General features: G+C 39.9%; 1 protein-coding gene across 2 annotated transcripts in view; it reads left to right on the top strand.

Moving 5' to 3' along the window:
- The window catches only part of LOC131961911 (cadherin-18), a 221817-nt gene that overhangs the window by 99239 nt on the left and 105184 nt on the right, over nt 1–17394 (top strand). Inside the window, exon 1 of one of the 2 annotated variants that reach the window (XM_059326835.1) lies at nt 8516–8708. The exons of the other annotated variant lie outside the window; for it this stretch is intronic. The gene's annotated coding sequence lies outside the window, so the exon portion shown is untranslated. Of the gene's footprint in view, nt 1–8515; nt 8709–17394 lie in introns of those variants that run through there. 2 annotated transcript variants of the gene reach the window in all.

Genomic DNA, 17394 nt, shown 5'->3' on the forward strand with positions numbered 1-17394 from the left:
TAAAATGTGAACTGTAGAAACGCTCATATCCAACAGTAGTGCATAAACCATTGTGCATTAGACAGAGTAGCTGCCTCTGAGAGGGTGCATATTCTTCAGCAAGACGCTCGGTGCATTCTAACGAGGAAACAATGTGTTTTCAGAGTCTGTGGCAAAAAAGAAACTATTCGTTTGATTCCTGTGCAACAATTTGTTTTGGCTGGGTAAGTGCTCAGGGGTAACAGTACTCACAGTTCCGTCCACTGAGGGAAGAGTAGTATATGGATTTTTAATGGTGGGGTGCGGTATAACCTTGATGCTCGTCAACCACATATAAATTAGATGTGTTGCGGGAGGCAAACAAATTCCCAGTCCTACCCTGCTGATATGTGTTTCCCAGCTCCAGCAGAGCCCACTGCCTCCACCATTTGTCTGTGTCCACAGCAGTTCCCCTGCACACACCCACCCGAACCAGCAGCTTGAAATGAGATTCACTCAAGTGCATAATCCCTCAATTCTGCTTAGCTGTGATTAATTGACCAAATATCTCTTATATGTGGAGGGTCCACAGAACCAGCTTGCACCTTTTTTTTAAAAAAGAAAAAAAAAAAAAGAAAAAAAAGCACACTGGCTATTCCGTACACCACAAAAACGTCCTCACGTGTTTAATCGCTTGCAAACGTGTCCAGAGGCTTTGCAGCAATTAGCCCCCCCTGGCAAAATGATTCACTGACCTGTCATTAAAAACACGTCAAGGAAATAGACATCATGCAGAGAAATGGCCTTTTGGATCGATACCCGAGTAACCCTTAAAGCACTGTGCAGCTTGTTGTTCGAGAGTGGCATTCGTGTTTACAGAGTTTCACACTCATATACTCCATGTGCAAGGAAGCTCTCCTGGCCCTCATTAATAAACCAGAGTGAAATCCAAGCACTTTGCACCAGTGGATTACACCCCGTTTACTACTACTTGATGAGTATTTTTTTCCTAAAAATCATTTTGACATTCATCCACTATGGTTAAACCTAACAGCAGTAAATCTAACCCATCAAGACTGAAATTAAATGCTATTTCAGGTAATAAAGATGGAAGTTTGTAAGGTGATTGTGTCAGGTAATTCATATTAAATTGAGTGTGAAACACAATGGATGTCAGGTATAAGTACAAGGTTTTTATTCATTCTTCTACCTATATTGGAAGTTTCCGGTGTGACACAGACATCTGCATAGTCTGACTAATTCATTGTTTCTGTTAAGAGTCTGGGAAGCCTTCTCTGATCGACAGACAGTATTAAAAGGAATAAGGAGGAAGCTGTGGCCTCATACCTTAATGTAAGATTCTGGGCACTTGGATATCTCAATTCCTAATCTAAATAAACAGTCTGTGGCTCACGTATGTGCTGGTAACCACAGGCAAGAAATGTTCAAATAAGAGAACCAATCAAAACTCTTGCACAGTGGCGGGTAGAATACTGATTGGGACTTCCCAGACAGAGAGGATACAGATTGCTTTATCAGTCAGAGTAAACCAGAGTGACACGCTCCAAACTTTTTCATCCAATCAAAAGATTTTACAGTACTTCATGAGTCAATGAGATGCAGCTGAAGTCTTGGGAAGAATGAACAAAATACTAAAATGTAAATAATCCTGACAAAATCAAGTGAAAGCGAGGGATTATCGAGCTCATGCAAATTCAAGCTAGCGGTATTTTTGTTTGTTTGTTCGCAGTACATTTTTTTTGGCAGAACATTTAACTCTGTCTCCTAAAAATTGCATTCAGATACAAATAAACTGCATCCTCAATTAGAAATATATTTTCTCCCAGGTTTTAAACACATGGTTAATATTGTGAGACTGAAACAGTCACATTGTGGTTAGGTTTAGTATCATGGTTTGGGTTAATGCCATGCGGCAACCTCCGGATCTTTGCAGGGAGGCAAACCAGGAAGTGCCTTAAGCTGCATTCTACCGAAAATGCCAGCAGAGGGTGCTAAGTTTGGCTGCTAAAACATTTCTGTCCATTAATTTCAATGCAAAATGAGAAAACTTCTCAATTGATTTATTACCTCAGAATTTTTTTTAGGACAACGCTATGGACTCAATCGCTAGCAAAAATCTTCTTCAAAACAATTTGATGTTAATAGTTCAACTAATGGCCCTATTTAGAGAAAAATAGAAGATAAAGAATCTATGATGTGGGGGTGGGTACCTTTGATTGACAGGTCACTAACAAGGCAGGCCATCATCAGGAGAGAAGCAGAACAATGCGTATCCACGGCAACGTGTCAATAAAGTTATATATAAAGTTATATAAGTTATATAAAAAAGGACATTTAGCAGTTTGGTCTTATTACTTTGACCCTTTCACACTGTATTTTCACTTAATGACAGTTTATTTGAACGTTTTGTTCATTAAAAATGTCTTGTTCAGCGTTTGGTAGTCGTTCTTCATTTTTCTGTGGTAAGTAACATACATTTTATTATTGTTTTTTGCTAGCCAAAATGAACATCCCAGTAAATGCTAACATGAATTAACACCGGCTTTAATCAGTCAGGTTGACGTGTAGAGAGGTGTGTAGTCAGTGATCAGATCCATCTTGCTCCTCCACAGTCCAAATATGGTCGGCTTCCCGTATAGGAAACAAGATGGCGAGTGTAACGCAGAATTCGATGCTTCCAACAGGCCACAAACTAATGGGTGACGTCATGGTCACTACGACCATTATTTATTGTCAATATGTTTGTTATGTTACTTGGTTAGGGTTGGGCAACAAAACTTGATTAGATTTAATGAAAGATCCTGGTGTGAGGTTGTGGTTTGGTTTGTTATGTCACATTAGTTTCATTTGGGACTCAAAAAGTGAAAGTCCTTTCATTTCTCTTCATCTCTCAGTTGGGGATTTTTCCCCAGTCCTTATTGCATTTAGCAGCTAAAGTTGTTAAATTTGTCTGATATTTCAGTTTTCTCTTCATTAAACACTGCCCTTTTCACATGAACGCACTCATAACTAGATTGGGAAAGGCTGGGCTGAATCACGGAGTTGATAACCATGGTGACAGGACTGGTTGGCCTGAAACCAGCTAACCAAAAGATACCCCAGGCATGTTGAAGTAACTTTGTAGTACAGGGCCCAGGCTGGAAAGTAAATAATTCTTGTTTTTAATGTTTTTGTATGTTTTATTCATCCTAGAATGATGGCATGACACCTGCTATTTGGCTTAGGGCTTCGGTTGGGCGATAAAAATGCTTGGTTTTGGCTTGGAAAAGGTCATGGTGATGATTTAAACAGATTGATGTTGTTGTGTGCCACAAACGTTTAGAACACGGCACATGCATGCTCATCCACAGGCCACATTTGGCGCCAATGTAAAATGTGAATTTCAGGAGGTGTGATTCTGTTGTCTTTTGGTGCTGAGAATGAAAACACCTCTCTGCAGTTTCAAGGAGAGTCATTACTTTTTTTAATATACTGAGCACATCCACTTTAGAGCGTGTTTGAAGCTGTATGCCAACTCTGGCTGTGGACCAGAGACACAGTTGTGTTGGCAGGAAGAACTAGGCCTGGATGATAGATGAAGCTGGAGGCAGTGTGCTGAGGAGCCTCTGACGTCTTCGAGACCCCTGCCTCTCCATGTCCACTTCCTTCTACCTCTCATCCCGCTGCTTACCTCCTCGTCTCTGATGCCTAATCTGTCTCCTCAGCAAGCACACTCTTTAGTTTATAGACCTTCACTCCCCCTCCTCCTCCCCTCGCCCGTGACGCATCACCCTCCATTCTCTTCATGTCTCCTCTGCGGCCTAATTGATGGGTGAACACTAACAAGTTGCCCTCCCTCCATCTCTCCATCGTGTCCTGGTCCTGAAGGGCCTCTCTCTCTCTCTCTCTTTCTCTCTCGCTCTCTCTCTCTCTTTCTCTCATGTGCTGTCCATCTCCTCATCCCACACCCCCACCCGCCCCTTTCACTGCTCTGTTCATTATTCATTAAGTTTCCCTTTGGATCCAGAGAGAGCAAAAGCACGGCTGAATTCATGGGCAGACTCAACAGCCGGCCCAAGGGTACCTGGGCAAAATGAATGTGTGTATGTGTGGAAGAGAGGGGAGGAAGAGAGAGGGGTTGAAAGGGAATGACTGACTGACTGACAGACTGACTAATTGATTGACAGAAACAAATAGAGAGAGAAAAGAAAGAGTGAAAGTCAAAGAATAAGAGCTCCCTGTCGGGGGGGAAAAAAGGAAGGATTTCAAAACAGTGTAATTGGGCTTTTAAATCAGGAAACGCAGAGCAGCCAAGCTGAGAAGTGCTGGTTGCAGCAGGTGATTGTATTTTGAAACCAAAAAAAAGAAAGAAAAGGCAGTGTCGCCGAGCAGAGAAGTGGCACGTGCAGGAGGATTGAAGGCAAAAAGGGTTTCAAATTCACAAACGTCATGTATGAGTGCTCGGTTCAACATTGTGAAACTGCTATAGTTGTAAGCATATGGTTCACAGAACCACCTAGTTAGGTTTAGGAAAAGACCATTGTTTGGGTTAAAAAAAATTTTTTTTACAAAACTTAAAAAACACAAGTTATAATACATTTACAATGTTTGTGCCTCGTGTAAAACCAAAAGTCAGTCACCTGGGTGAAACTCCTGTGTTTGTTTGACCCATCGTCCTCCCTACGTGGATTTTGTTGCTCTTTATACCATGCCACCTTTCCTTCTTTCTTTGTCATAATTTGGCCACTAGAGGTCGCCGCCTAACGATAAAATATTGGTCGTAATCAGGTGCTTGCACTGTGGATCTAGCACATAGACTGTAGATAAATAATGGACGTAGTCACCGTGACGTCACCCATTGGTTTGTGGCCCGTTGGAAGCATCGAGTTCAGCTTTACACTCGTCGCCATCTTGTGTCGCCATCTTGTTTCCAATACGGGGAGCAGACCATATTTGGACTGTGGAGGACCGAGAGGGATCTGATCACTGACTACACACCACAACGTGACTGAGAGAAGCCGATGTTAGCATTAACTGGTTCATTAACTGGGATGTTCATTTTAACTAGCAAATTTTAGCTAGCAAAAAACAAAAAAAAAATGTACGTTACTTATCGAAGAAAAATGAACGGCGACTCCTTGGAGTGTCTGTTAATCCAACCAAACGCTGAACAAGACATTTTTACTGAACGAAACGTTCAAATAAAATGTCATTAAGTGAAAATACATTGAAAGGGTCAAAGTTATGAGACCGAACCAGTAAACATCTTTTTTTTATGTGTAAAACGTTATATATAATGTTATTGACACGTTGCCATGGATTCACATTGTTCTGCTTTTCTCCTGATGATGGCTCGCCTTGTTAGTGACCTGTCAATCAAAGGTAGCCACGCCCCAAACCATATGATTCTTTACCTTATATTTTATTCTTAATGGGGCCATTATGTGAACTATTAACATGAAATTGTCTTGAAGAAACTTTTTTACTAGCGATTGAGACCATAGTGTTGTCCTAAAAAAAATTTCTGAGGTAAAAAATCAAGTGAGAAGTTTTCTCATTTTGCATTGAAATTAATGGACAGAAATGTTTTTGAAGACAAACTTAGCACCCACTGCTGGAAGTTTTGGTAGAAAACAATTCTTGAACAATTTTACTAGACACCAACCGGCCAACAAATATTTTTCATAGCCAAGGTGTAATTGCAAAGTAATCTCCATCAACTGACATCTGTATTTATTCATGAACTGCTCAAATTATCCAAGCAGTGATAATAAACTGTTCCCTTTACACAGATTTCACCCTGCTCCACTCATATTACTCAATGAGTGCTCCAAAAAACACCTTCATGAGCTCCATTATTGAGCTTGTTGTGGGTCGGGCTCAGGCTTTCTTTACACTCATGGTGTAAGCAGTATTGAAGCAAGATAGAGTGAGAGATTCATAGCCTTGATGCTCCATCTCATTCAAATAAATCTTATCTGTGTTTTAAAATCCTCCTGCTTGACCTCATCAAGTAGTTTTGTTTTATTTCATAACATTAACCATGTGTTTACAACTACAACCAGAAGAAAAATACTTCAAAAACAAGCTTTGAACACTGTGGAATTGCTTGTCCATGCTGCGATTGTGTGTCCGTGCATTCAATCCCCTGTCAGATTATGGCCAGACACTGAACATCATCATAATACCCCAGGGGAGCAGACCCTCTGACAGACTGTCAGTGACACCAGATGTGTAGCGAAGAAAACTATTTCTAAAGATGCATACATGGTTACAGACACAGCTTTGAATTTCAGAGAGCATTGCAAAGCATTTTTGAAACATGGAAAACAAAACGTCATTCGTTATTGAACGCCTCAGTGCATTACTCATGTACCTCAAAAGCAGCAGCAGACTACTGATGCACCCTGTTGTCTGTAAACAGAAGCAATGCATTGTGGGAAAGAATACAGTGTTGTTGTTTTTTTTTACAACAACTGGACAGCTGAGGTCAATTTTATTGCCCATGCAAAGCTTAGTTTGTTTACTTATCTTGGTTTTAGTATATCTCATGATTTTACATTAAAAAACTCTGCATAGCAATGAATGTTAATAGACAGAAGAGTCCAAAATAGTATGCAAACTGTTCTTAACTACTGAAAGCAGCTTCTTCTTCGGCAGGGCCAGACGTGCAAATTAAACTTTATGAATCTTCAGACTATTTTTCCTGAATTGCGCTGCTTCATTGTTGACCTCCCTCTCCTAACTCTGCTGAACTCACTGGAGTAATTGGTAGACGCGCTTTGCTGATGGCACTGTTAAGATTCGAGGGGATGAAAGTAACTCATAACTCTTCGTGACTGAAAAATCTCGACCAGATAATCTAAAAGACACTTCATGTTTTCAAGAAATACCGGATCGTTAGACTGTTTATGTCTGGATATCTTTAAAGCTTTTGAAATAGTATCCCAGATTTCCTTCTTTATTAGGGAAAAAAACATTAATGTCACTGCCTTAATCTCGTATGTGGCTACACATTCATTATTATTGTTATTATTATTGTGATTTTATATCTCAACGTGTTTAAAGGGTTTTTCCTTGGAGGTCTTCCCCTCGCTCACCCCATATTATTTCATTCTAACCACATACTCCCACACGTCTCCACTCCTGCATTATATGTTTAACCCTGTCAGTCTCAAAAGCACCTCCTGTTAAGTAAGGCTTGCACATGATTTAATTGGAGTGTCTTTCAGTCAGCAAACATGTTTTAATATCTCAGCTCGTTATGAGCATAATAAACTATCACACTTGGTTATATCCCATTCTTTCCAGTAGGGCTTGGCAATATGGCCAAATTTTTTTAATCAAAACTCTGGTCAATTTATATCTTCATAATGATACATGAACATCCCTAGAGAAATATTAGACAAAAATAAATAAGCTAAACAGTGCATATGTGTACATGCATGCACACATACGCAGAGTAATCAGATTGTGACAATAATTTCATTCCCATAAGCAGATTTCTTGGGTGTAAGAATGCAGAGAGAACCCTGTCCTGAGCTGTAGGCACTATAGCATTCTGGGTAATGGAGTTTGAAGGTTGGCATTTGAAAAGCTTGACTGAAAAGTTGCCGGTTGGCGTCCAGTTATTTACTTGTATTGAACTAAGTGTGATGTGAAAACAAAAATGTTCAAAAAGTAATGCGGCAAAATATTTCCCATCCGATATTTTGGGGAAATTTGAGTTACAGTGGTCTGGTTATTATCAAACAGGCGACATAATTTTGTGTCACAGTATCTTGATATGATTTCATCATGTTATGACTACATTCAAAGAAAAAATAATGAATTATCGCCCAGCCCTACTTGTGACTATTCCTTGAGATCACTGCAACAAACTTTAAACAGTTCACTTTATAGTTGCAGATGTTATTTAATGTTTTAATTCTTTTGTCAACTACTAGCTACTCATATGAAGACAGAGGGTTTGACTGACATCATAAATCTTCAATGCAATTATTAAATATGCCTTCATGTTCCTGGTTATTCTGAGTGAAAGTAGCTTTTTAAACACGTTTTATAAGAACAATAAAGTCAGTGCAACATTTAGTCTGCAGCTCCCACAGTTCCAACATCAGCTTGATTTGCTGCCCACAGTTTGAGACAGCATATATGTACAGTTTTCTTCACTGTTGAAGATCGCTATCCAACAGGGACAGGGGGATGTAGGCTGTGTCTGGCACTATGTGTGTAAGAAAATGAGATAGGGATAACGTATCTCTTCCTGATCACTATCTTATATAATCACGTGTTAACAGAGAAAGAGAGGAGCAGATGAGGAGAGGGAGATAATAGAGAGAGAAAGAGAGAGAGAGAGAGAGAGAGAGAGGTAGGGGGGAGGCCGGTCCGAGGCTGATAGCCATGGATTGATCTGAAAACCGACCAATCCGGCGCCTTCCTCGGCCTGAGCCGCCGCAGTAGCCGGGCAGGATTGGAGGATGCTTCAGAGGGAGAGATGCGCACACATGCACCGGCTCGCTCGTCCCGTCGCCCGCACACACACACATACACACACGGGGGAGAGAGGGAGAGTATCGGCTCTCTGCAAGCCGTGCAGTCAAGCTCTGCCCTGGAGAGGATGGCAGCGTTACTTTGCAACTGAAGGAGAGACGGAGGAAAAGAGAGAAATGAGGAACAAACTCAAACTCGTGCGTCTTTTTCGCCGTTAATCAGCCGTCATGTGTGTTCAGAGGAGTTCACGCGGACAGGTAAGACAGAGAGGAATAAGTTTATCTGGCTTTGAGCTTTTATCTGTATTAGAGTGTTAAGTTTTTCATTTGCACCTGTGCGCGTGACTGTCTGTGGCGCGGGCGTGTGCCCCCGCCTATAGGCTATATAGGAGTCTTGCGCGCGAGAGCATGTGCGCGAGCTCGTAAGCGCCGAGTTTGGCTGTGTGCGCATTTGCAATTGCGCCCCGTGAAATTAGGCACCAGGCAGAAAGGGGTGAAAAGATTCAGAGTGCGCACTTTTTTTCTCTCATTTTTGTCCGGCTATAATGAGTGGCTCCCGCGCGCCTTTTTTCTTTTCTCGTGGGGTGTTGTTGCACACAGCGCCTCGGTGGAGTTATGAATGATAGACAGGCTGGATAACAGAGTGGGAGTTGGAGGCTATCCGATCCCCTCTGATGCGTGCCGCACCAGTGTAGCCAGACTGAAATTTACGCGCACTGCAGGAAACAGGAGTCCACTCTGACTGCAGCCTCTATATAAGTAGAGCTTTCTCTCTCTCCGCACCAGATTCAATCTCTCTATAGAGGGAGAGGAAAAAAAAATATAAAGACGGGTTGTGAATGGACGCCTTAGTCATCTGGACGCTTGGACAGTCGTGTGTTGTAGAAAGATGCGTGAGCCAAGTGCCAGATGCTTAGCTGCCCCTGTTAATGTTGCATTGATTGGCTTCTGGTGAGCCCAGGGAGAATTGTATGGCTGCCAATCTTCATCACTGCATTTCTTTGCAAGGTGATCATGTCTCTGGTGTGTTTGCAAATGTTTAGGTAAAAGCTGGCAAGTGTCATGTGACTCACTGGCATGTTGTTGGACGACAGTGGCTCTACTATCATTAGGCTGCTATTGGCTCTGACATGGATACATACAATATAATTGTTATTTACATGTAGGATCAAGAACATTGCGCCTAAAGAGAAGTTTTAATGATTTTTTTTCTTTAATTGGGGCCTGGGGACATGTGTAGCAGTTCCTTTATAGCCACGCTGACTTGGCTATGGCTACAATACATGATAATCTTTATTATCACTTATTCTGTCAATTATTTTTTCCAATAAATTGATATTTGTTTCGTCTATGCCATGTCAGAGGTTAGTAAAAATGTCAATCACAATGTACCAGAAACCATTAATAGTATAATTTGTAAAAGTTCTCACATTTGAGAAGTTTTATCTCTTACATGCCGGCAATTTTGCTTGATAAATGTCTTAAATGATTAATCAGTCATTAATAATTGGCGATTTTGCAACATGATTACATACAATATGTCACAGGCTTGTGTGGCACGCACTGAAGGCGTCAGCTTCAGGAGGCCCCCTGCTGAACATCCATCATCTTCCCTTTCAGTGGTAATTTATTCCCATGTACAAGCCATTATCACTCAATTGTCCTCGTTTTGAAATGTGCAGGGTTGGAAGATATTACGACAACACTGCATGATTACAGACCTAAACTTTGAATTAACCATCACAGCTGCTAACATATCAACAGAGGCGGGTCATGTGAAGTTGAAAGCCACAACACAGTATGTGTTCCCTGAGGAAGCAGTCTGACTATCATCACCTTCATGGATGTTGTTAAAGCAAAATGAGACACCTGACTGAGTTGCAAATATGCATGGTAGTTCTTGAATTTTAATTGGAGCACCAATTTATTCTGGCAAGTTTAACAGTGGAATTACATGACACCATATGGAAAACATAGACCACCATCTGCACTGGTGAAAGAAACAATGTTTAGGCTTAAAAAACAGAATTGGATGAACACTCAAGGGGGGCTGTGAGTTATGATTCATTTCATTTATAATATATCTGGTTTAGAAAAATAAAAAAAAGTTAGCAGAGCCAAAAGAGAGGCTGTCATATATCCCCTTCACCCCGGGCCTGAAAACATCTTCTATCAGTGGTCCAAAGCACCTGTGCTATCGATGTAAACACCAACATTCCCCCAGTGCCCGGAGCTCTCAGTGCTGGCAGCACATTTGACTGTGCTAACCAGCTGACAGCAGCTACAGTTAGCAGTCAGCTTTTCTTTAGTAGTGGTGTTGTGTTGGTGCTATAAAGACACATCTCGCAGCAGTTTGTACCTCACCAAAGGTAATTAATGTAAGAACCAGAGAGGTGTTTGGTAGGCAGAGTTGGATTGAAAAAAGCACCATAATTCCTTTTTCAAATAAGTGAACCCCGAAAAGATTTTGTAGGCATTATTTAAAAGGTAAAATAGTTGCATAATATTGCTTTAAAGTATTACATTTACATCTAGAAAGGCAAATTGACAAGGCAGACCACCACGGTAAGGGCCTTTCTTGCAGTGTCAGCAAAAGTGAATAATACTTTAATTCGGATTTGTTTCAAAGTGTAATGGGTTCTTCCTTTGCCCATGCTAGTTTTTTCCACCAAGGTCCATGAAAATTGTCAAATTTTTTTCTTTAATCCTACTTACAATTAGACAAACCATCACACAAACAAACCATATTTTTGTGAAGGGAATGACCAAGGTAATAATGGTCATGTTTATGACATAAATATTACATTAAAGAAATTGTGACTGATAGATTTCCTGGATAATCTGCGAATCAAATGATCATCTAACTCTACAATAAAGTGCATTTTCTCAACACTACGCACAAAAAATACATGTCCCAACAATCAGACCAGTTAAGCTATGGGAAGTTTTGGTTTCCAGTCCCTTCTTGCGCCACTGATTCGTAGCCTATCCCACACATCTCCACACTTGCCTGAAAGCAATCCAAAGCAAACTGCAAATGTTCTGAAAGGACAAAGGTGGCCCCACTACCCTTTATTAGATACTCAATGTTGATATAATAGTATGTGTGTTTCTCCAGCCTGTGGATGTTTCTTGTTTGAAAAGGGCACTGATCTAATTACACCATTATTAATCCAACTGAAGACAGGAACCCAGAAAAATGTCAGTTTTACTCACAAACAGACTCCAGTGTTTAAATATCACGCTGTGTGTGATGTTGACACCATGATAACTGCATAAAGGCCAAACTGCACATGTTAATCACTTGAATCCCTGATTTGAAGCCGGTTACACGAACCATACCCCGAAGTGTTGCGACGACTGAAGTGTGAACAATTGTGCAATTATAATTCTCTTATGACATTGTGCTTGCAGTAGTGCAATACACCCAGTGTGTATTGCTCTGCATGGTGGCAAGTTGCAACACCTTTAAGCAATTGTAGAATTTTATAATTGTAAAATACATTTGAATTTAGTTACTTATTCTCCACTTTTGGATGGCAGACTTAAAGCTAGACGACTTGATCATCAAGGCTAAAAATGGACATGTGCGGTCATATTTACATGAATTATAGGTGCACATAAAGATCAGTTTGTGTGGCTCTGGAGGAGTCACCCTGATGATGTCATCGGGGTTATTTTCTACCTTGCCTTAGGCTTGGTGACTAACTATCCTCTGTTGCAAACTGGAGGTGTGCAGTAGAGGCAGGCTCTCACAAAGGATGCTATGAAGTTGCATTATGGGAATAGTAAACCCAGTATTTTTGGAGCTTGACCCATACTGAAAGTCAGGCCATCTCCACATCTGATGCTTGGATATCTCTCACAAGTACCCCAACATCATGGAAGTGGAATACTAAATGGATGGAGCAAACCTCATTAAAACCCTGATCCTGGCGCCTTCTCCAATCGTGCCAAATCAATCTTAAAAGCAAGCAAGAAGTCATGGTCCATGCAGAAATGATTCACCCTGGGGACTACAGTGCTGGCCACCATAGTGTTTTCAATCATATCACTAGCAGACTAGACAGGAAAAGAACAGTGGATTATTGTTCCAACAGCACAGTCAAAGGGCCATTCAAAAGATGAATCATGCTTTCCACCAAACATTAACAGTCTCTTCCCAGAAACCAAACAAAAAGTGGTCATTCACTGTCTGCCAACCAAGACTGACAATGTAGGGGTTTTCTGCAAGAAAGAATTAGGCTTTTAAAAGGAAGCGTTGTTCGGTCTTGTCAGTGATGCCATCTTTTTTTTCGAAATCCAGGATGCGACAAGGTAAAATAATCCCCTACTTTTAATGCTGCTCTGTGATGTTATTGTGTGGTTTACAAAGATAAATGATGGATGGATTTTGTCATTAAATTTCTTATCAGACATGCTTCCCTGATGGGAATGCACACACACAGACACGCATATACACACTAAGAATGAAAAAAAGGAGATCTCACTTTGAGCATTAAACATTTACAAAATATAGTGTTTTTAAATCTTTGGCAGCAATTGTTTGGAATAAATTGAAGAGGAAATGAGAAGCTAGCATGAGCAGGGATGCTTCAGTTGGGTAAAGATCGCCAGATAATGAAGAGAAATAGTAACACTTACTATTTTAGTTAAAAACTAACTAAGACATTTCTGTGATTTCTTTTCAGTGTCTTTGCAACAAAAATCCATAACATTTCAAGGAAAACCTATTTTTTCTCACGGATTACAGTTGCAGTTTTAAGCACTTGGTTAACATTGTGGACTCAAACTACTTCAATAGGGTTAGGAAACAAAACTACTCGCTTAGGTTTAGGAAAATTTGATGTTGAAAATAGGCCAGTTTGTCATTTTACTGGTTAAAATAAGCACCTTTTTTAACGTAACTTCTGTTCTCAAAATAACCTCAAGTTGGTCTTTTTGTTTGTTATTTTTTTGGTTTTGAGCACAATCAGACTTTTGAAGATTGTGTTTTACATATTTTTCTGTCCAGCACTTTTGTCTGAATGTGTTTTTAGTGATATGAAATACTTAATTTATTCAAATAATGTTTGTTTTTTTGCCAGCTGTCCATCCTGATTATAGCAATGTTGCAATTGCCTTGTGTGTTTAACATCTTTTCTCAATATTAAAGTTAGCAATGCATTTGTAAAATATGGTAAACTTTTTGCAAGGGATGGGCAATATATCGATATAAAATATATATTGATATATTTTTAAGTGTGATATGGAATTAGACCATATCGCATATATCGATATAGTTCAAATTTGCACTGTGATCCTTGTTCCAGGCAAGCTGCAGCTCTTAAAGATATTTTTTTATTTATTTAAATGTGCACTTTATGGAGCTTTGATTTTAAAATAGGTACTTCTGTTGTTATACAGTATGTCATGTTATATTTGGCTTTGACTTTGAATGAACATTTGCTCTCACTTTGCAGAAAAAAATATCGGGATATATATATATCGTTTATCGATATTCAGCATTAATATATTGGGATATGACTTTTGGTCTATGTCGCCCGACCTACTTTTTGCAATTGGTCCCACTGCAAACACCATCACCTCCATGTGAAAGCACTCATATCTAGATTTGGAAAGCCTGGAACAATTCAGTTAATTTGCCGAGTTGATAGCCATGTCATAGAACCGCGTATCCTGATTGTGCTTGTCAGGTTAAGTGAAGCCAGATAATGGAAAAGATACCCTGGACATGTTGAACCTGGTCTGTACTGCAGAGCCCAGGCTGCAGATTGCAACTGGTGCTTCTGTCTACAGTGAAACAGCTTCAGAGACAATAGGTGAATGCCACTGCCCGTGAGACACTGAATTAGACAATATTCACAAATTGCCTCCTGAAAGGAAAGCATTATTTCTCCTACAGCATCTCTTAGAAAGTAATATAAATGGATAAAAACACTTGCCATTTAAGACCTGAAGATTCAATGATATTGACATTCAAGTCCAATTTTCTGCTATCCTACGTTATCATATTCTCCTGTGTGCAATTTTTATATGTTCCACATGACCTGATGTCCAGCTAAAGTGATTCCAGTAAAGATTTTCAGTGATATTATTGTACAGTGTGAAGCACCTACATTGATTACTGCAGCAAATCATTTCTGCTTGTGCAATGGTCTGTTATTCCACCATCAATACAGTGGATTTGTCACCATCATATTTGTCCAAATAGAAATTATCGACAGATATCCTGGTCGTCAAAGACTACAAACAAAATTGTCTTTCAATGGGGACACTTGTTCTTTAATGGGTCAAATGAAGGACTCGATACTCAGCATTTTTCTTTCTCCCTCCCTGAATTATAGTGTCCTGTTGGGAATTTTTGCATTGTTGCCATTCAGTCCGTTCATACTGAATAGAAGGCCATATTCTGACAGAAATAGAAAAGGCTTTTTAAATGCAAAAAGGGCTGAGTTTCTGCATTGCAGTGTAAAAAAAATGAGAAGAGAAAGGCTTGGTTGTGAGACCATCGTCGGCACAACTTACAGACTATGTGGCTCTAGAGACTTAAATAGGCCTCAGACACACAGCAATGGACAATCAGGTGACAGGTGGTGAGAGGGACAAGGTGTTTTCCATGAAGTAATCAGCTAGGTGGGTGTGGTCCAAAGGCTTACAAGGTAATCATTCAGAAAGAGGAAACACCTTGGAGGCATTTAGCTTCCTTTGCTTTGAGAAAAATGAAAGTTATTCTATAAAATAAAGCTTTTCTTGATTGAAACCGAAAATTAAAACCAGTTCAACAAGAGAAAAAATCAATTTCTGTACACTGAACTCACAATTTCTGGCTTCCAAGGTTTCCCTTTTTTTGATTTAGACTTTCATTTCTTACTGTGGGACACAGAGCAGTCTGCATCATACTGACATTATTGCACTCTGGTTTCTTCAGTATGGGTGAAAGCAACATTAGAATGATTCATCTCCTGCTCTCACTGTCAGTGACGAATGGGCAGTAAAGTGTTTCCTTAAAGAACACTCAGCACTGCGAGAGGAAGTCTGAGTTTGATCGTGGCAGAGCATATTTATGAGGCTGGGGCATTAGGGCGTTGTGATTGTGACCTCAGAAAACAAATAATTAAATAGTCTGAAAATGGCTAAAATGAGTTTTGAGGATTTCTTAATTTGTAATGTGCATGGTCCTTCTATTTCTGTTGGCTTTTCATGAAATTATATTGCATTTCTCTGTTTTTTCAAGACTTGAGGATAGATTTTATCAATTTGTGGATGCTGAAAAATCAATTTCTGCTGCTCTTATCTTCCAGAAGAGGGCAGTCACAATTTTCCAACCGCTGCAAAAAAAAAAAACCCAACTCACATCCCGATGTTCTACATGTAAACAAACTCTGCAATGCATTGCTGTTTATGATGTGAAGCACAAAAACTGCTCTGCCCTACATGGCATAAAGGCTTCGTGTTGAGTCCAGTTTAGGACTGTGTGGTAGATGTGAATTATGTAAAAATACAAAATAAGAAAATAACACCTACGATTAGTTTTGCAGGCTGTCTGATTTAAATGTAGACAATAAATAGATGCAGAGGTGAAAAAGAAATGTGGCTGCAGAGGGATGTAGAAGAGGATAGTCTGTCTGCTTATTTGTCCACTGTTTTATGGGAAGAATGTCTTTGCAAACCATGAAAACAGAGTCATTTGATTGCCGATATGCTGCATGAATAGTTAATGTACTATTCTGGGGTTGGGTTTCCGTCTCACATTTGCGAGTGTTTGCTCAGAGACTTTCCCTATTTTAAATAGCTCTTAAGGATGAACTATCATTATGTAATCGCTGCGCGTTGCTGCCTGGGATCCTGGGGGCTGCCTCCGAGTATTTTATTTTGTTCTCTGCTCAAAAGCATCAGGGTGGTGGGTATGCCTTTTGGTCACATTCGGGAGGTTTCAGCTTCTTCAAGGGGAAGCCTGTGTTTTATTCACCTGGGCACATTCTTTATCATACTTATCCCCCTCTAGATTTACATTCTGAGCTTGAGGCATTCCGCTCACACTTTTATATTCAGCAGTGTACACAGAATAAACCAGTAGACTTTTGGCCCAATGGAATGCTAGCGTGTTAGTAGGCAATATTGAGACTGAACTTCAGGTGACGGGGCAGTTTCTGCAGCTAAGGAACCAAAATTGTGTAGGAAATATGGCCAATTTGCTGGATTACAAGACTATGTGAGATTTACAATAATGCAGTCTTTTTAATGTGCATTTTCAGCGCTAATCAGTTAAAAACAACATGCTCCACCTGCTCTTAGGCCAGTTAAATGGGCATTTATATTAACATCTGTTGTTTATATATATAGACTATACCAGTCGTAGTGATTATGGACGAGATTGTGTGAAAGAAAGGGAATACAAAGAGACTGGGTGGAGGTGGATGGATCAAACAAACCCAGGACATGTCCAGGTGTGAAATGAAGGGTAAACTATTTATATGTAACTTTTTGTATTAACATTGTCCTTGTAACTTCTTAACAACCAAACATGAATGTCAAAAATGAAGTTAAGTTTTAGAGTATGTTCTACTTTTTTAGCCCTAACTGTAGAGGACGGTGCTAAACCGAAAGTGAAATGTAACACAAGAAACATATTCTAACATTTTAAAAAGGCACATAAACCAAGTAAAAGGTAGAATAGGCCCTAGAGGTTGGGGAAAAAATCGATACAGCATAGTATCACGACATTTTGCATGGCACTATTATATCGATTCATGGCCGCCAAGTATCGATATTTAGACTTCCGATGGCCGGCGGGCTGTCAGTATTTTTACAGTTTTTGTTTTTTTCCAGAGGCCATAGCGGGCTCACTTAGGAATATACTAAAGAAGAAGAATGCAAGGAATGCAAACTAGAAGATCCAAGGAATCTATAGGCACCATGTGAATAAAGATATCTTGTCGGG

This window comes from Centropristis striata, chromosome 23 (genome assembly GCF_030273125.1).
Source record: "Centropristis striata isolate RG_2023a ecotype Rhode Island chromosome 23, C.striata_1.0, whole genome shotgun sequence".
NCBI classification, from domain to species: Eukaryota; Metazoa; Chordata; class Actinopteri; order Perciformes; family Serranidae; genus Centropristis; species Centropristis striata.